This window comes from Panthera tigris, chromosome B4 (genome assembly GCF_018350195.1).
Source record: "Panthera tigris isolate Pti1 chromosome B4, P.tigris_Pti1_mat1.1, whole genome shotgun sequence".
NCBI classification, from domain to species: domain Eukaryota; kingdom Metazoa; phylum Chordata; class Mammalia; order Carnivora; family Felidae; genus Panthera; species Panthera tigris.
Window position 1 is genome coordinate 63,543,411 of NC_056666.1, and position 20,156 is coordinate 63,563,566.

At 40.0% G+C, this 20,156-nt stretch overlaps 1 protein-coding gene across 6 annotated transcripts in view; it reads left to right on the forward strand.

Moving 5' to 3' along the window:
• Positions 1 to 7,998: 7,998 nt before the first annotated feature.
• RESF1 (retroelement silencing factor 1) overlaps positions 7,999 to 20,156 on the forward strand; it is a 47,860-nt gene continuing 35,702 nt past the window's right edge. For 5 of the 6 annotated variants that reach the window (XR_006219870.1, XM_042992072.1, XM_042992069.1 and 2 more), the window contains exons 1-3: positions 7,999 to 8,103; positions 9,399 to 9,494; positions 11,159 to 11,349. The gene's annotated coding sequence lies outside the window, so the exon portion shown is untranslated. Of the gene's footprint in view, positions 8,104 to 8,841; positions 8,928 to 9,398; positions 9,495 to 11,158; positions 11,350 to 20,156 lie in introns of those variants that run through there. The other variant, XM_042992070.1, reaches the window with a different exon arrangement.

The following is a 20,156-nucleotide window of genomic DNA, read 5'->3' on the forward strand; positions in this document are numbered from 1 at the left end:
ACAGGAACTAATTATGGTAGACAGGGGGGAACCTAGAAAGCCCTGTTTCAGTAAAGTCCTCTATGTCTCATTATTTCTGAGTGACCTAGCAAACATTTGTTTACTAAACATTTACTCTTTTTGATCTTCCTGTGAATTGCATTCTTTCCCTCTGAAGTCCCAGACCTCTACCCCCTTTTCCTTAGTTCAGAATGACATACACCCTTCATTTTTGCCTGACTATCTTTGGAATTTCCATGTCCATGTGGATTCCCTGTATGTACAAAATTAAATTGATGTTTTCCTTTTAATCTGTCTCATGTTGATTTATTTGATTTTTAGTCTGCCTAGAAGGACACTGATGGGGACAGGAAATCCCTGCTCCCTTGTAAGGGTTAAATTGTAGTGTAGGGCTAACCTGTAGCCTTGAGAAATAACAGCTTTGTTTTGACACTGTAGGTTAAGAGATAACAGCCTTGTCCTATCAATCAAGGGAACAAAAGTTCAAGGAAAATCAACTGGATTGGTGATTGATTGGATTGGGGCAAGGGCATGTTGAGAACTTTGAAAAAGTGGCGCCAGAGGCAGGGTCAAGGAGGTCAACTGGTTGGGCTTAACGGCAGAAGGTCTGAATTGTTTCCACCCCCATCTGGGAACTATTTCTTTGTTCTGTTCCCAAGTGATGATAAGACAACGTGGTCGGCTATAAAAACTCTGTACCCTGGCTGCTCGAGGCCACACTCTGATCAAGAGTGTTGGTCCCAATCGGTCGGCCTAGCCTCTCCTTGCAATAAACTTTGCTGTGACTGTCACTGGTGCCCGTAGCATTCTGTTTCAGGAGTCGTGTGGATGCAACACCCTGACGCGTGTCAACTAAAGATCATATAAAGGGGCAACGAACATAAAAAGTTAGAAATCCAATGTCTACAAGATCCTATGAGTCCAAGAACTCTTCTAAATTATGCTTTGGTGATTAGCAAGGTCAAGTCATGAAGAACTTCTAGTGTGTGATGGGAAGGAAACTTTCCATTTTGTACAATAATGTCATGACCAGGATTACATTTTCCTGCCCTTACAGTATCATCTATTGGAGAATGCCAGGTGTGAGAAGGCTCCAAATGATCAGTCTCATTTGTAAAAGGATGGCATCTTAGCAGAAGGGGTAAATTGAAGTTTGGCTAATTTGGGGAACGGATAATCAAAGGTAGGTCCTTAATAAAGAGAGGAATAATTTTTGTAGATTGGTAATCATTGTTTGGTCAAGAGGAGTGGAGGAGGGTAAAAAAGAGGAGTAGAGGGCATAATAGGTAGGGGCTATGGTCATGTGCAAGGAGGTATGGGGGGAACACCTGTCGGGGGGACAAGGGCAGTAACAGCTTTGGAAAATTCTCAGACCTTCAGTGTCTTTAACAACATTCAATGTCATGTGGGATACCATCACTGAGAATTAACTGGCCTAACAAAACTGGGCTGAAATTCAGTCTTTAAAAACTAGTTTCCTGTGGTGGTAGAATTGATGGCCCCTTGGCCACAAATGTGAACAGAATAGTTATTTTTCAAAAAAGAATGAGTTGATCAGTTAGTAGCATTTTACATTCAGTCTCAAACTCAAAGCTCTTAGCATCTGAATAGCTGGTCTATTTTCTTTTTTGACTACTGAACCCTATGGCCACCTCCAACCCTTTTGCTCTTTGTTTTCCAAATTGACCTTGAATTTTGTTTTCCAGTTTGTAGTTCAACTCTAAATCTTTTTGACTGTTCAAATAAACACAACAAGGAGATCACTTTACATAAATTGAGAAGTTAATAGCCATTGTTAATGATGGGGAAAGGATAAGTTTCTGGGTGTTAATGCAAATTCTTATAGCCTTAAAAGGAAATAATCTGGCAATACCTGTTATATTAAAATCACATTTTAATCCAACAATCCTCCTCCTGGGAATCCTTCCAATACTTGGGATTGTTCACCAGTGGCAAAAATGGGAGTTTCAATTGGGTAATGATGCATTTTAACTAATTATTAAAAATGACTTAGAGCTACTTCCATGACCTGGAGGATTGCTATGGCTTGTTGAATAAAGCAAGAATCAGAGAAATGTGTACTGTGCTATGTAATAAAATGATGACCAAAATGTCTCTAGATGTATATTTATTAATACATGGTTGAATGAGCATGAAGAAAAGTACGAAAGTACACATGCATTAGGGGGAATTGATGGTTTATCCCTAAACCAAAACTACATTTATTATTATTTAGTAAGTCTTGAAATCAGGTTGTGAAAGTCCTTCGATTGTTCTTCAGGATTGTTTTTGCCATTCTTGTTCCTTTCTATTTCCAGGCTCAGGTCTCCAATTATCCTTTCTTGTTAAATCCAAAGGATATTTTCCTATTTACTTTTCTGTGATATTTAACAAACTGAACATTTTTTACTCACCTGAACCAGTCTCTTTCTTTGCCTCTGTAACAACATTCTCCTTGTTTTCCATCTTTCTTTCTGGCTATTCCTTTGGGTCTTTAAGGTTTATCCTCCTCTCTTGCCATTAAACATTAGAGTTTTTTGAGGCTTGGTCCTAACCTCTTTTCTCATTTTACATTTCACATAAGGTAATACTCCTTCATATCCAGAGTTTTGATGAACTTTTAAAAGTCAGAAATTTACTTCTTTATTAGTAACGGTCTAGTTGGTCCAGGCTTCTTTACAGATATTTCTTCTTTACAGAGATTTCAGTATCTATTTTCCTTCCACTTTATTCCTTAAACATTGCCTTGGGTAGGGGTTATAACCTGGAGTCCATTACATACTTCTCTATTACTGCCATCATAAGTTACCATAAACGGAGTTGCTTAAACAACACCTACTTACTATCTCACAGACTTCACTTCCAAGCCCATTCATGTTGTTGGCAGAAATTACTTCCTTTTTATGTTTTCCATGCGGCCCCCTCCATTCAAACCAGCAACAGTGAAGTGAGCCTCTCTTATGCTTTCAATCTGATTTCCACTTCTGCCACATCTCTCTGGTCTCCTGCCCCATCTTCCTCTTCTGATTTTTAAGGGCTCATGTCTGGATCCACCCAGATAATCCAGACTCATTTGCTTATTTTAAGGTCAACTGATTAGTAACCTTAGTTATCTGCAAAATCCCTTTTGTATGTAAGTAACATAACCTTGGAGTAGCATCGGGAGGTGAAGATTATAAAGGCCAAAATCCTAACTACTACATTCATGGATAGGATTAAGTAATACCATGAAATTGGATGGTGAAAGGGTTTGGGACAGCCTGCCCCCTATGTGCCCCTTTGGTATGTGGACTATTTTGAACTGAAGGCAATCAAGACCCTGTGGGTTTAGGAGAAACTTTTGCCCCTCCCTTTACTACATCTAATCTAAATAGGAGGGTCTTTCCAGAATAAGGGTTATTAGCAAAGATAAATTTTACCTGAGTAACCCATCTGTATGGCAGGGCAAACATCTAATTACCAAACATCTGCTCTTTTCTTACTGCCCTGTGAATTACATTCCTTTCCTCTGAAGTCCCAGACCCCTACCTGCTTCTCCTTAGTTCAGAATGACATAAATACTCATTTTGCCTGTCTTTGAAATTTCATGTCTGTGTGGAGTCCTTATGTGTATGTTATTAAATTTGGTTTTCTCTAGTTAATCTGTCTCATGTGAATTTGATTCTTTTTTTTTTTTTAAGATTTTATTTTTAAGTAATCTCTACACCCAACATGGGGCTCAAACTCAGAACCACAAGATCAAGAACAGTCGGTTCATGCTGTACCAACTGAACCAGGCTGGCACCCTGTCAGTTTGATTCTTAATCCAGCTAGAAGGACCTTTGAAAAGGATAGGAATAGTTGGTCCCCCATAATGGCAAAACAATTAACTCTATTTTCACTAACATTTTACTGAAATGTACCATATCCTTTGTTGATCTATCAAGAAGAGGCTGTAAATCAACCAAAACATTTATTTAGGATCTTAGGGATTGCAATCAGGAAGACACAAGTGTCCACCAACATCCAAAGTATGCTTTGAATTGGGAATTTGTAAATTATGAGTGGGAAGTGCAGGCTTATAAAGGCAAAAACCACAAGGTAACATAATTTGTTTTGAAAGAATTATAATCAGTACTGGCAGAATTTAAACTGACTATCTAACACATGATTGGCTATTTAGCTAACAAGAACTAGATTATCTCTATTTCAGTCCATAGCAGAAGGATATGTTCCAGGAGATGATCCAGTTGCAACTGACAAGCTGCAATTGACAAAAGTCAAAAGTTCATAGTGTTCTAAGAATTGAAACAGGAGATGCGCATAGGCCTTACTTCTTAAATATCCTTCCAACTCTATTTTGAATGACTATCTTAGCAATGGTTATTTCATTTTGAATCTTCTTTCATACCTTCAATTATGAATGTTGGCAAAAAAAAAAAAATTCCACAGTAACATAACAGTAGTAACAGTAAATTTGTCACCATTTTCAGGGCACCTGGTATTTTCAGTATTTTCAGGGCACCTGGATGGCTCAGTTGATTAAGCATCTGACTCTTAATTTTGGTCATGATCTTGGGTTAGTGAGATTGAGCCCTGTGTCATTATCTGTGCTGGCAATGTGAAGCCTGCTTGGAATTCTCTCTCCCTCTCTCTGTACCCCCCCATAAATAAATAAACAAAAAGTTTTTTAAAAATCACAGGTATTTTCATATTATTAGAGTTAATGCAGATGATCTTGAAATATTTAAGTCCATTGGTTAAAAACAAAATCACAGTTGTTAGATCTTATCTGTTAACAAAGAAATACATATAACCATGTTACAATTTGTTTTTAAAAATATTTTGAGAACTTTCAAATTGAATTAATTTCCTTCGTAGTCTTATGTATCTTATTTTAAGCATTCCCAAGCATTATTCTAAGTAGGGGTCTATGGGTTCTACCGAGCTGCTAAAGAGATTTATGGCCCCAAAAAAGAAAACAATTCCTGTCCTCAGAAATTAATCTTCTTTTGTATGGTTGAAACTTGGTTACTGCCTTTTCTACATTCCAACCCAAACAAATAAGAAAGATAGAGAACTTTTGGGCAAAAACATTCCCTTAGGCGGAAGTTGTGTACAACATTTCTGCTCATAAGTCTTTGTGAGAGCTGAAATGTGGAAATACTTAGCTGCAAGGGAGGCTTGGGGAATGTAGTCTTCAGTTACATGTCCCTGTACTCAGCTAAAAACTACTAACAGGAAGGGGAAACAGAATATAGGGGACATTCAAGAAAAGAAAAAGAAAACCAATGACCCAATTTACAACTGAAATGAGTAATAGTCATCTTTAGTATGCCACTATAATTTTGTTTTATTATAGACATGCTAATGATGTCATGTACTTTTCTAAAACTTGTTTTATAAGTTTAGGAGTTAACCATCCTTGAGGCTAAGTATTATGCTCTTGGAAGATTGAGATAGTATCTATAGTAGAATTAAGTTTGAATTTTTGCTTTTGAATGTCGGGAAACATAGTGGGAGGATGTGTAATTTATGATAAGGGACATAGCATAGAACAATCTAATCTTTTGGGGGAATCTTTCCTCAGCCTGGCCAGCTGGGTAACAAGGTTCCTCGTTTGGCACTCGGTGTTACAAGTACCTTAAAAAGAAGGCAATGTAAAGTCGAGCACTGGATTAAACATACTTTCAAGTCCTAGAGATTATGTCTTCTCTTTGCAAGTCTCTTTGCTGATGACCCTTCAGGGCTGCTATAATGATGAATGCCAGTTGTACTTTAGGATTTGTGGAAAGAAATACTTTTGGGAAATCAGACAAGCTTTACTTATCTCAAGGAGAAAGGAGAAAGTCAGCATAAACACAGACAAGGATACATGGCAGAGAGATCAGCAACTTCATCCCAAATACAGTTGTAGTTTCCTGGGCATTAAATCTTGCTGGGCATTAAGGCTCCCTCAGGCTCTATAGGAGTGGGGTCTGTATCAGACTTTCTGGCAATAAAACTCCCTTTTCCTTGGGTTGATTCCTTATTGCTGATCTGTGCAGCTTAGGCTCTGGAAAATCCCTTTTCTGAGCCAAGTGCACCACTCCACGTTCCAGGAGATGTTCTAAGTTATGTATTAATTTATGGAATGACCTCAATAATCCTATGAAGTAAGTACAGTTATCCCCTGCTTTTCACTTTTTGAAAGTTCTCCTTATGCCACTTTGCTTTTACAAAAGACCTACATTAGTTACCTGTTTTTGCTAACCCCAAAAAAATCTGAAGAGGATTTTTGCTTTCATGAAAAGAAGGTGAAAAGTGACTATAGCATTCAGCATTTGTTTTGCACGTGCACCCTGAGTAGTGAGAGTGGCACCATTGAGTTCCTTCCTTGGGAACTACACTGAGTGTCTCAGCATCAAGCTGCTATATAGCTTTTAACTATGTCTGTGAGCATCTGTGCTTTATCCCCATTTATTTAACAGATATTAGCAATATGTGTCCTAAGGAAAGCCTAAAAGGAGTTGTTTTTGTAATGCCCAAAGTCGTGGAACCCACAAGAGACCACCAGAGTCGTAAGTCAAAGCCAAGCGGCAAGGGTCGTTTATTGCAGGTTCGAACCTGGACCTCCGCGCACTCGTTGCCGGTGACGCTAAGAGGCCCCGATCAGGGTTGGTACAGCGTTTTTATAGACAGAGACAAATAGCACAGGGGAGGTTTCAAATTATGAGGGGCCTGATTAGTTGGTTTTAAAGTCAGGACATTTGTTGTTCTCTGATTGGGCGTCCTTTGTCTGTCCTTTGGCGGGAAGGCTTTGTCCGTTACTCGTGGCGGGAGGAAAAAGGGGGAAGAGGGAAGGGATGTGTTAAGCAAGCAGGTTTACAGAAGCGAGAAATGCCGGTTAGTTCATGTACAGTCACTTATTCTATTACACACCAGACTACATTTAAGAAGTTTCACAACTTACTCTATTACATAGTGAGTTACATTCAGGAAAGGTTTCACAATGCTCGTAGCAAACAGCAAGCAAAACAGACTTCTCAGCAATTGTATTTCTTATCAAAGATCCATAATAAGCAGAAAAGAGAACTTAGCTTTAAACTAAGGCAGGGCTGTTCTTTTCAGTTTTGGGGGTCTGGGAATATTAAAAAATGTTCCCATATAAAGTAATGGTAATTGCTGCATCACTACACTATTTTGGATTAGCAAAGTTTTCATCGAAATTCTCTACTTTTGGATAGCAGGAGAAACCTGCATTCCTGTTATTCTCCTTTTATAGGTGAGAAAACTGAGCAGAGACAGGTTAAATGATTTTCCCAAGGTTGTAGATCTAGTGAGTGGGAGTGGCAGAGCCAAGATCCAAATCTTAGGTCAAAGGAATTCCCTGCCCACCCTTTGGCAAAAACTAACCACCTCTGCCCTTTCTTATTCTTAACCACTCAGATGGGACTCCCTTATTTACTTCATATTATAAAAATCCTTATATATAAAATATATATATAAATCTATATAAAAATAGAAAACATTGATTTTATTTATTTATTTATTTATTTATTTATTTGGAGAAGCTTCCTCTGCATTAATGGACGTTCTCCCTATTCCATTGGCTGGGGGGAAAAAAACATCTCCTTAGCTTCACTTTGTGTGCTTTCTTTCACATGCTTTCTGGAAAGTTTGCCAACCCCATTCTCTACATCATTGGTTCTGAGACCAGCTGCAACAGCCTATCCTGGGAACTTGTTAGAAATCTACATTTTCAGTCCACTTTAGCCCTACTGAATTGGTTTTGCAGGTGGTGCTCTTCAATCCTTTGGACGATTCCGACGCAAGTGAAACGTAAAGTACCACTGATGGAGACGTTTTCTCCATAGGACAAGTAAACCTGCCTTTGCAAATCTCGCCGCCAGGGACTGGAGGGCGGGGCTGGCCACAGCCTTTGTATACGTGTGGCACTAGGACCCGGGTGGCGCAGGGCTCACCGCTGCCGCTCACGGCCGGGGGCGGGGCTTAGCTGTTCGGGGAGCCTGGGCCTCGCTGATCGACCCGCCCCTGAAGGCGGACCGAGTTGACTTAAACTCAGGGGCCCGGGAGGCCCCGAGCGTCCTCCCCGCTTACCCGCGCTGGGCTCGGCGCCCGTCGGTAAGTGTGGGGCCGGGGAGCCCGCTGCCCCTCGCTCTCCTCAGGTCCCAGGCGCGGCGCTGGCCGTCAGGAGCCCAGGCGCCCGCGGGCAGGCGCCGCGCGCGAGGCGGCGGGCGCTTTTGTTCTGAGGCGAGGACGGAGTCTCGGGGTCGCGGGAGCTCGGGCGTCTCCGGGCCTCGGCCCCGCGACTCGCGCGCCCCACCGCGTGCCGGCCCCTTCGCTCGTGGCCCTGCCTGCCGCGCGGGGTTGGCCGGGGCCAGCCGCGGACGCCGAGCCCGAGCCGGAGGGCGGCGCCTCATGGGTGTTTTCTTTAAATTGCCTCACTCCTTGCGGTGGAGGTCGGGGTGGAGAGAGCGAGTACGCATTTTGTTGAACTACGAGGTGGTGGGTGTGAGAGTACCTTATGTTTTTAATTATTTCCTGTCGGTGGCGTGGAAAAAAAAAAAATCTTTGTTTTGCATTTACGGTTTCTCGAGCATTGCCTTCCTCCCCACCTCCATTATGCTGACCCTCCCGAAACAGAATTGCTCGGCTTGTATCTCCAAGTGGCCCGCGAACGCCTCTGTTCCGCAGATGCTTTCTGTTCCTCAGCAGTAGTTAGTTCCTCGAGGCATTTTTAAATGCACAAATGCATACCGATTTTAGGTGTTTTCGAGGGAGGCGAATGCTCTAAGCAAATGTCCTTAGGGTCTTGAGTTCAGCAGCAACCTTTTGAGGAGAATCGTTTCAGTGAAAACAATTTATTTGTAATACTTTAAGGAGCCTACCTTCAAAATAAAGAGAACAGCCCATGATACGATTCAGCTTGGGGTGCAATTGAATAGGTGGGTCGCAGAGCTTGTTTGGAGACTTTTCTGCTTAACGGTGCTTGTAAATTGTATGTTTTAGTCATTGTTAGGATTCACGAATGTTAAGGTTTTAGTTACTTTCCCCCTGTACAGTCGGATTCTCTTACTGTTCCAGTGAGGAAAGCTGCTAAGATAAAGTAGTTCTGTTTTGGAATGGTAGGGCAGTAGTGATCCTGGAGGACCAACTTGAATTCTAACTTAAACAGTGAATGGTATTTTAGGCCACACCTAGTTTCTATTTGTTACTTTCCACACCTAATGAGAATTCTGTAAATTTAGTATGTTTTTGGTGCAACCTTAAAGGAACACAGTTTGGCACAGCAATGTCCTATCTAGCAAACAGAATAGCATGTGCTTTTATCGTAAAGTAAGTTTCCTATGAATAAAAAAAAAATGCAGTTGATATTAAATTATTACTAATTATAAAATGTTTCTTGCTCTTCCTAGGACCAAAGAAGTATAATAAACACTGTGTGAAGGGGGACTGACATGCTTGGAGGGAAATGGGAACATAGTAGTAAAAGACTAACATTGTACTTAAAAGTAAGTATGTTACCTCCAAGTAGCCTGCTCTAATTTATTATGGAATTAAATTGTTAATTAAACGAATGGGCGTTGGTTAAATATTAAACAGTAGGGCACAATGGATTTGATGACAGAGCTTGAGGAGAAATATATGGTTGACATAGCATAGAGAATTTAGTTGTTAGTCTTTGCAAGAAAGAGTAGATTATGGGAGGTGACTGGTTCAGGTTACTGAGGCAGAGGTCTACTTAGGATTGCTCTATTTTTTAGAATTTTTGTAAGTTTATTTTATTTTATTTATTTGTTTTTGAGAGAGAGAAAGAGAGGGAGACCGAGATCCCAAGCAGGCTCCTTGCTGTCAGTGCAGAGCCCGACGTGGGGCTTGATCTCACAAACCATGAGATCATGACCTGAGCCAAAATCAAGAGTTGGAAGCTTAACCGGCTGAGCCACCCAGGTGCCCCAAATTATATGAATTTTAGTCATACAACACACGTGGGACAGCCCCTGTCTGTGAGTGATAAGAGCTCAGTAAATTTTAGTTGTTGTCCTGTTAGAGGAAAGATATTTTATGGCCTCAGACAACATTGTATCTAATAGGAAATTCAGTTTGCTCCTTTAAGGTCTAAGTTTATCAGCTCTACGTTAATCAGTTTTGTGTTGGTTAAACCCTTTACTATAGATCCTGTTGTAGGTTATGTTTCTGTAGGGAAGTACTAGACACAACTCTGGTTTTTACCTCTAGGCTTAATTTGAAATCAAGAATATCTCCATTAAATTCTCCTTTAAAAAAAAAATTTTTTTTTTAATGTTTTATTTTTGACAGAGACAGAGACAGAGCATGAGCCGGGGAGGGGCAGAGAGAGAGAGACACAGAATCCGAAGTAGGCTCCAGGCTCTGACCTGTCAGCACAGAGCCCAACGCAGGGCTTGAACTCACAGACCGCGAGATCATGACCTGGGCTGAGGTCGGCCGCTCAACCGACTGAGCCACCCAGGCGCCCCTCTGTTAAATTCTTAATTCAGGGCATATTTGCCCCAGAGCCTCGTTTTTCCATATTACTGTGTGATATACAGGACTCCCTTACCATTTAGGTTATCGATGTCTTGTATAAATAGGAACCTAAATGTTTAGGGAATTGATCTTGTTGTTTGAAAAGGTATTTATAAAGGTGAATTTCAAGGGTTTTGTGTGTGTGTAAGCAGGCCTTCTCTACCCTCCTGCCCCATCCCTCCCATTGAAACAGACATGGAAAGCATTCAATTTGAGATAAAGAGATAACGTTTACCAACTCTGTCTCTAGAATGCAAGTTAAAATTTACTTTGTAATAAGTCTTGTAAAGAAAGAACTAACTGGGAACTTTGAGAAATTCTAAATGCTTTGTTGGGAGGCAGCATTGTAGTGTGTATATTCTTGAGATCCTAAGTGTACTTGTAAATTGAAGGGCAGTGTTAGAGGCTGGCCTCTTGAGGTAAATGTCGTGAGACATTTGCTCATAGTTCTAATGACTGCAAAGATTTAATGACAATCACTAAGATTCTCCTGAGATGTATTAAATTATATGACTTCACTGTAAATTAAATCTTTAATTTATGGTTAAGATTGCAAAGTATTATAAGAAATTATATTGTCTACCCTATGTTTTAAGAAACAAATCATAAGCAAATTATTTTTTTTAAGCCCTAAAAGATAATTTACTGGATCACATCATTAAGAAGTTCAAATAGTTCAACCTTCATGTTTGGCTGGATCCAGTATCTGAATATAAAGAAAGAAAAACTTTAAGACCCTCCATCTTTGAGCTCTGTTCTTCAGCATTGACTCCATTCGCAGGCACACCTTTCTTCCTTGAGTGGCTCTAGCATCTCCAGGTATGTATCCAATCAGCTTGAACTTAGGCCTTTTGTATGGTTGCTCTACCAAAAGTCTATAATTTCATTGGCTTTCTTTGGGTCATGTACCCATGTCGGTGCTATTGACAGGGAAATAACTATGTTTAGTTTTTAAACCACAGTTTAGGGATATAATTCATATGCCGTATTTATAAAATTCAGTTTGTCCATTTACAGTGTACAGTGGTTTTTTTTTTTTAATTGTGGAGAGAGTGTGCCCTTGTGTGTCTGCGTGAGTGGGGCAGAGGGAGAGGGAGAGAGAATCTTTAGCAGGCTCCACTACTTGCTTGGAGCCAGATGTATGGGGCTTGATCCTAAGACCCTGGTAACTTAACCAATCAGGAGTCAAGACACGTAACCAACTGAGCCACTCAGGCACCCACTACAGTGTACAGTGGTTTTAAGTTATGTTCACGTGGTGTGCAACCATCACTGCAGTCAATTAGAACAGTTTCTTTACTCCCAAAACAATCTCCATGCTCATTAATGGTGTTGATCCTGAAGGTGTTGAATCTGCACAGCAACCAAAAAGGTTTATTTAGACCCTTAGGGATTGCAATCTGAGACACACAGAGTTGACAAAATCCAAAGTAAAGTGCTGCGACAAGTGGGGAGTGCAAGCTTACATAAGCAGAAGGCACAAGGTTACATAACTTGTTTTGGATGAATAATGATTGGTTGATGGGTGCTAGCAGAGTTGAAACTAACTGTAATACGTGTTTGGCTATTTGTAGGCTTTGGCTATTTAGCCAAAGTAGGACGATGCATTCCAGGAGGTGGTCCAGTTGTAACTGACAAAAGTCAGAATTTTGTGATGTTTTGAAAATTAAAACTGGGAAAAAAAAATTAAAACTGGAGACAAGCCTCGACCCTACTTTCGATATTCATCTGACTCTATTTAGAGTGACTCTCTTAGCAATGCTTACTCTGTTTCGGAATCTTCTTTCACAGATCACTCCCCCTTTTCCCCAACCCAAACATTCCCAGGCAACTATTAATCTAGTTTCTGTCTCTAGATGTGTGTGTACATTTCGTACAGATGGATTAATAATATGTGATCTTTTATGACGTCTCTCACCTAGCATTTTGTTTTCAAGGTTTATCCGTGTCCTTCACTGCTTTTTATTGTCAAGTAATAGTCCATTGCATGGATATGCCACATTTTGTTTATCCTTTAATCAGTTAGCAGACATTTGGATTGTTACCACTTTTTAGCTACTATGAATAATGCCCCTGTGAGCGTTCATGTGCAAGTGTTTGTGTAGACATACATTTTTAATTCCTTTGGGTATGTACCTAGGAATAGAATTGCTCCATCATATAACTACTTGGTCTTTTGAGAAACTGCCAGAGTGTTATTCAGAGTATTTATATATATTTAGATTTAGATTTAGATTCTCAACAGCAAAGCATAAGAGTTCCAGTATGTCCACATCCAGGGCAAACACTTGTCTTTTTGTGGTATGCTACTGTAGACTTTTTTTTTTTTTTGCTTTTTTAAATGTATATTTATTTTTTAAAGATTTTAAAAATACTCATTTTTGAGAGAGAGCATGAGTTGGGGAGGGGCAGAGAGACAGACAGACAGACACAGAATCCAAAGCAGGCTCCTGGCTCCGAGCTGTCAACGCAGGGCTTGAACCCACGAACCCGGAGATCATGACCTGAGCTGAAGTCAAATGCTCCACCCACTGAGCCATACAGATGCCCCTGCCACACCATATTTTTGATTGCATTCTCCTGATGGTTAATGATGTTAAACATCTTTTCATGTGCATATTGACTATATATCTTTGGAAAAACTTTCAATTTGAGTTGTCTTTGTATTGTTGAGTTGCAAGAGTCCTTTTTTGAATTCTAGTTCCTTATGGTAAATGTGAGGGTTTATTTTTGGATTCTGTTCCACTGATCAGTGTCTATCCTGTGTCAGTGCCACATGGTTTTGTTATAGTTTTGTAGTAAGTCTTGAAGTTGGAAAGTGTAAGTCCTCCAACTTTACTCTTTTCAAAATGAATTTCAGGATCAGGTTCTCGATTTCTAGAAAGAAGACATCTGGGATTTTGGTAAGGGTTGTACTGACTCTGTAGATGAATTTGGGTGGTGTTTCTACTTTAACAGTATTAAATCCTTTAATCCATCGAATGTGGGATGTTATCCCTTTTTTTTAGGTCTTTAATTTTCTCTTCTCCCCTCCCCTCCCCTTTTCTTTTCTATCTCTGCATTCAGCGTGGGGCTCGCTCTAACTCGAAACCCTGAGGTCAAGAGTTGCATGCTCTTCCACCTGAGCCAGCCAGGTGCCCTTGGTCTTTAATTTCTTACAGCAATGTTTTATAAATTTTTCACTTTTGTTAAACTTATTCAAAGTGTTTGATTCTTTTTAATGTTACTGTATTGAGATTGATTTCCAGAGTAAGTGTTGTTTAGAAATACATTTGGCTTCTGTATACTGAGCTTGTAGTAGGCAACTGAGCTAAACTAGTTAATTAATTATGTTAGTTTTTTAGTGGATTCCTTAAAAGTTTTCTATATACAAGATCACGTCATCTGCAAGTAGAGATAGTTTTACTTCTTCTTTTCCAATCTGGATGTCTTTTATTTCTTTCTTTTCTTTCTTTTTTCTGAACTGCCATGGCTAGAACCTCTAGTACAATATGGATTAGAAGTAGCAAGAACAGGCATCTCTGTTTTTTCCCTGGTTTCTTAGAGGATAAACATTCAGTCTTTAACTATTATGATGTAAGCTGTGGGTTTTTTGCAGATGCCTTTTATCAAATCAAAGAAGTTCCCTTCTTTTTCTAGTTTGAGTGTTTTTACCATGAAAAAGAGTTGGATTTGAAGATGCATTGAATTTCCATCCTGTTAACGGTCCTTCTTCTGAATCTACTGAGATGATCATGTGGTTTTTGTCCTTTATTGTATTGATATTTTATATAACATTGATTTTTTTAAATCAACCTTGCATTTCAGGGATAAGTCCCACTTTGTTGTGGTATATAATTATTTTTATATGCTGCTGTATTTGGTTTGCTAGTTCTTTTTTGAGGATTTTTGCATCCATATTCATAACAGATTGGTCTGTAGTTGTATTGTGATTTCTTTTCTGGTTTTGCTATGGAGTAATCTTGGCCTCTTAGAATTAACTTGGGAAGTATTCCCTCTTTTGTGTTTTAAAAACGTTTGTAGAATTGGTTTATAATATTGGTTTATAATATTATAATACTGTTTTTGATATGATTGTCCAGAGTGCCATTTGGGCCTAACCATTTCTTTTTGGGTAATCTTCTGGTTACTAATTCAATCTCTTCATAGGCCTAGTTAGATTTTCTGTATCTCGAGTCAGTTTCAGTCAGTGTCTTTTGGAGTTTTTTGGGGTTCTTCACTGAATTCCACTGTATGTGTGTGGGGAGGTTCCCCTCACACCAACAGCAAGCAGTTCTCTGGGGACACCAGCTGGGTCTCCTACAATTCTGACACTATATACCTGGGGGGTAGCATCAGATTCTACAGGTTGAGGGCTTAGTCCCACAAGACTGCCTTCATCCATACTTGAGACACCAATCACAAACCCAGGTTATTCCCTGTGCTTCTGACGAACAGGTTACGGATTGGAGGTTTTTATAACTCCCCTCCTTGGACTTGAGATATGAGTCGCAAGTCTAGATTGTTTGTTGCCTGTACTTGTGTCTAACTGGCTGTTGATTGGAGGTTTCCCCAACCCCTTCGTTGGAATCTTAATTTGGTAGAAAGGCCAATGAAACTCGAAGAATCATTTTACTTACTAGGTTACTGGTTTATTGCAAAGGAATTTAAAGAATATGAATCAACAGTCTAGAAGAGCTGATAGAATGAGGTATGTGGGAAGTTGTGTGGAACTTCTGTGCTCCCTCTGGGTATGCCAAAGTCCCCAAATCTTCATGTGTTCACAAACCCAGAAGCCCTCTGAATCCTGTCCTTTTGAGTTTTTATAGAGGCTTTATTACACAGTCATGACTGATTAAAAACATTAGCCATTGATTTAACCTCCAACTCTCCATCCCTCCCTGGAGGTGGGGGAGGGCTAAAAGATCCAACCCCCTTTTCACATGGGGTTCTCCTGCCCGCCCCCACCTTTTGGTGCAGTCTAAAAGTCACCTCATTAACCTAACAAAAGGCACCTTTTTCACTCAACACTTGGGAAAACCTCAGGATTTTAGGAATTCTGTGTGAGAAATAGGGACAAAGATCAAATATATATTTCTTTGTATAAATTACAATATCACAGGGAGCTTGTTCTTTTCTTTCAGATTATCGAATATATTGGCATGTGGTTGTTCATAGTATTCTTTTTTTGTTTTCAATGAAAGGTTGGTAGTAGTGTCTCTATTTCCTTATTTCAGTAATTTGAGACTTTTTTTTGGTCAGTTTAGGTAAAGGTTTATTAGTTTCGTTGATCTTTTCAAGGACCCAAGTTGTGGTTTTGTTCCTTTTCTCTATATTCTCATGGCTAAAGTTTATGACAGCAAAGGATACAATATAGGACTAACAGAAAAGAGATGCATAGGCAAAGTCTGTGGATGTGAGGTACATGCTTCCAGGTTCTTCCATGAGTACTGAATGGGCGTGCCATCTCTAGCTACAGTCAGCAGGGACAGATCAAGTCAGGAAGCATTTATATACATTAGAAATTCTTAAAAAAAATTTTTTTTTAAATTTACTTTTGAGAGAGTGTGAGTGGGGGAGGGGCAGAGAGAGAGAGAGAGAGAGGGAAACACAGAATCGGAAACAGGCTCCAGGCTCTGAGCTGTCAGCACAGAGCTCGACGTAGGGCTTGAACATGAACAGCCAGATCATGACCTGAGCCACCCCAGCGCCCCAGAAATCTTTTTTTTTTTAATGTTTATTTTTGAGCACACTAGTGTGAGTCGAGGAGGGGCAGAGAGAGGGAGACAGGATCCCAAGTTGATATCATAGAGCCTGACATTGGTCTCACTAATCAGGAGACCTGAGCGGAAACCTAGAGTTACATGTAACCAGTCACATTTAACCGGCTGAGCCACTCAGGCGCCCTGCCTCTCATACGTTAGAAATTCTTTAGGACCCTGAAGAATATTTATGTAGGTTATATCAAATCTTCTTCTGCATTTAGTTTCTTGCCATGTGTTATTTTAGTTGAAGTAGTTGAGGGTGTTTATTGGAGGTCAGAAATTTATCTCAAGTAGGTCACTTTCATTATGGCCATAAAGATTCACTGCCACAACTTCTGTTGGTTTTTACATTTTCCTTCCACATGACCATGCTACTATACAAGGTGTTGTGGGTAAGGTGGCTTAGAGCATGGAAGTGATGAGTTCACAGTTGAGTGATTGCCATTCCTTCTCACCCACCATAACTTGCAGAGGTCCTCTATGCTAGTTGGAGAAGGAAGACCATAGACCCAGGGGATAAGGGTTGGAGGAGTAGGCAGAAACTAGTAATCTAATTTACCTCAGGCTTGTGGCTGCCTACTACTCTTCGTCAACATACTGCTGGCCAGTGGAAGATCTTAATCTTAAGGACTCTTAGAAACCCTCAGCAGTTGCTAATTTTTGGGGAATGAATGCTCTTGGGAGTGGTGTCCTTTGGGCCAAGACTTGTGTAATTTATGCTGTTAGTCATGATTTCCATTGGTTTCCTGATTGAGGGAAAGCAGAATTCTCTTGTCTGTATCTTCTAGACTACAGTTATGGTTCTGAATTTAACTGGATCTGTCATCCCCTACCTGACCCTGATAATAAGAAAGTAGATTCTATCCTATAGGTCTCTTCTGGTACTTCAGGTCCCCTTGCGTCATTAGTCTTAACCTTTAGTTTTATAAAACCTGGATCTTAATGGAATGCCAACAAAATGCCTGTGTTCTTGCAGTCCTCCAAACAAAACCTGGTACAACCAGAGTAAACACTAGAGTATGGTCTATAATGACAAAGGTAACTAACTGGATGTAACAGTTTTCAGATTTCTCTTCAAGGCAGTTGAGCCTGCTTTTATGGCAACTGTTTGGTTCTGTTCAAAGAGTTTATCCATCTCAAGAGGCACAGAATTGGCTCATTCCTGTTGTAATAGTGGTATTTATCCTCCTAATACACTTTATACTCCAACAGCATATTGCATCTTAGGTAGCTTATACTGGCAAACTACTCCTCTGTATTTGAGGCACTTGTCAGGAATTTCTAGATATTTGAGACCACCACCCTTCTAATGAATCTTGTTTGCTTAAGGTGGTGGGTACCTGGAGGGTTCTAAAATGACTTGCTAGGCAGAACTCCCAGGAGGGATAACTGACTTTTTCATGTGTGCTCTCTGATATTTAATTCCCATTTTAGGGAATAGTACAACTCTAAAGTTAGTTTGAAATTTGTCTCTGACCTCTGCTCTGAAGACATAAGCGTAAACTTTCTAGCCTGAATGATAGACGCATTGCTCTGAACTTCCTACTGGCCAGTCATGATGGGTATGTGTGATTGCCAGCATCCTACGCTCTGCTTAGATTAATCAGTGAGCAAAATTAGAGCAATTTATTTCCCACTCCCTTGTTCTTCCAAAGAGAAAGCCATGTGACTCTTATTGGTGACCCTTGATGATACCTGGGACGTTACATGGCTCCGTATGGGGAGCTTGTGGCCTGACCTCCACAAACGGCCTGATCATTCTGCCAGGGGTCAGGGTCAAGTCACTCTTTTCCAGTGTTGCCTAAGAAGAAGTACAGTTCGTTAGGGTATTTGAGTGTCCTGTGCTTCTGAATAGAATTTGTAGCAGGACACATGTAGGGTGGAGGGTAGAGATGTAGGGGGCAACTTCTCCATTGTACTCTGATGACCTTTGTCTATTCATGGGCCAAATAGGCAAAGCCTAATCTCTGTCTGACTCCTACCTTGGCAGGACACCCAGTAGGCCCTTCTGGAACAAAAGTTGATAAGAACCCTTGTGAGAAATAGCCACAGGGATGTTTTTTTTTTCCTGTTGAGCACAGGACTTTACCACCTCCCTTATCCTTGGATTATATAGTCGCCAGCTATAAAATGGCTGCAGTTTAGAGTTGGCTTTTTGGCAACCTGTGTTCTCAAACACCTTGGGATCACCCTCTGGGAATAGGGACACTGATGTTATTTTTTTCTGTGTGGGTAAGTAATAAATTTGTATGTGAAGTTATATTCTTGTCTCCTTTCTGTCTCTGACAATGTGGACAGCTGTGATAGTGGGATTTCTAGACTTGCTAGCCTTGCACTATTGCCTGGCTTCATTCATTTGTTGTGACAGTTACCTGTGATCATGTATTTAAAGCATTCAGTGCAGTTCTTAACATATGGTAAACTCTCAAATGTTAGCTGTTATTTATAGAATTGTATTATAAATAATGCAAAATTTAGAATATTCTTGAAAGCCTAATTCAAGGATTGATAGCCTAATTTCTTCTATGACTAAGGATACGAACAGCCAGAGCTAGAATAATAGGTTGAGAAAATCATGATACTTTTCGAATTTCTGAAAAGTGCATTTTACATTGAAGTGTTGGTATTGATGGTTTTGTTGATGTTACAGAAGCATCTATAGCTTTTGCTAACGTAAATCAGTTTTTCAGTGGAAAATAGTGGCTTTCCTCATTTTTACCACATCAGCTGACACTCCAAATAAACTTTGGTTTGTGGAACACATTAGATGTCAAACTTAAGCCATAAGGGAAAGTTTCACTTTAAAATACCAGAATGGGGGGGAGGGGCGCCTGAGTGGCTCAGGTCATGATCTCACGGTCCGTGAGTTCGAGCCCCGCATCGCACTCTGTGCTGACAGCTCAGAGCCTGGAGCCTGCTTCGGATTCTGTGTCTCCCTCTCTCTCTGCCCCTCCCCTGCTTATGCTCGCTCTCTCTCTCTCTCTCTCTCTCTCTCAAGAATAAACAACATTAAAAAATTAAAAAAAAAAAAATTAAATTAATAAAATAAAATAAAATACCAGAATGGGGGGGTGCATGGGTGGCCCAATTGGTTAGGTGACCGACTTTGGCTCAGGTCACGATCTTGTGGTTTGTGGGTCAGGCTCCGTGTCAGGTTCTGTGCTGAACAGTTGCTCAGAGCCTGGAGCCTGCTTCAGATTCTGTGTTTCCTTCTCTCTCTGCCCCGCCCCTGCTTGTGCTCTGTCTCATTCTTACCTCTCAAAAATGAATAAATGTTAAAAAATAAAAAAAAAAATACCAGAAGGGTTTTATGTTTTTTTCAGGTATAAGAAGAGTATTTAATATATTTTTTAAGAAGTTCTATATTTTTGAAGTATTGAAATCATGTGATGTTTATGGCTGACACGAATCTGAAAGGAGAAGTGGGGACTTTTTCCCATCTGGAAGTTTAAATAGGGACTTCTTTTTAACTTGGTGTTCAGTACTTACAGATTATGTTTATTCATTTAACAAACATTTATTGAAGCCTGCTGGACATTGTCTAGGTTTGCATCTTTTGGGCTGCTCTGAGACAGTCTTTTTTTATGCCTATCATCTTGTCTATTAATAGCATTATCTTTCATTTTAATAATGTTCCAGTTTCTTTGACAAATTAACAGTCACCCTTGTATATAAAACAGTTCTTGATGTGGCTCTGTTTGTCCTGTTCTATTTCTTATAATTTCATCTGACCTGTAGTAGGCAGATCATAATGTTACCAGTCCGTTTTCGTAGAGTTCTGTTCATGGGTGTGTGTGATTATGTTTAAAATAGATACTAATATTACTATTCTTCCACAAGCTGTGATTTTTAGGTTATTTTTTTACTTTGAAATTTCTGTAA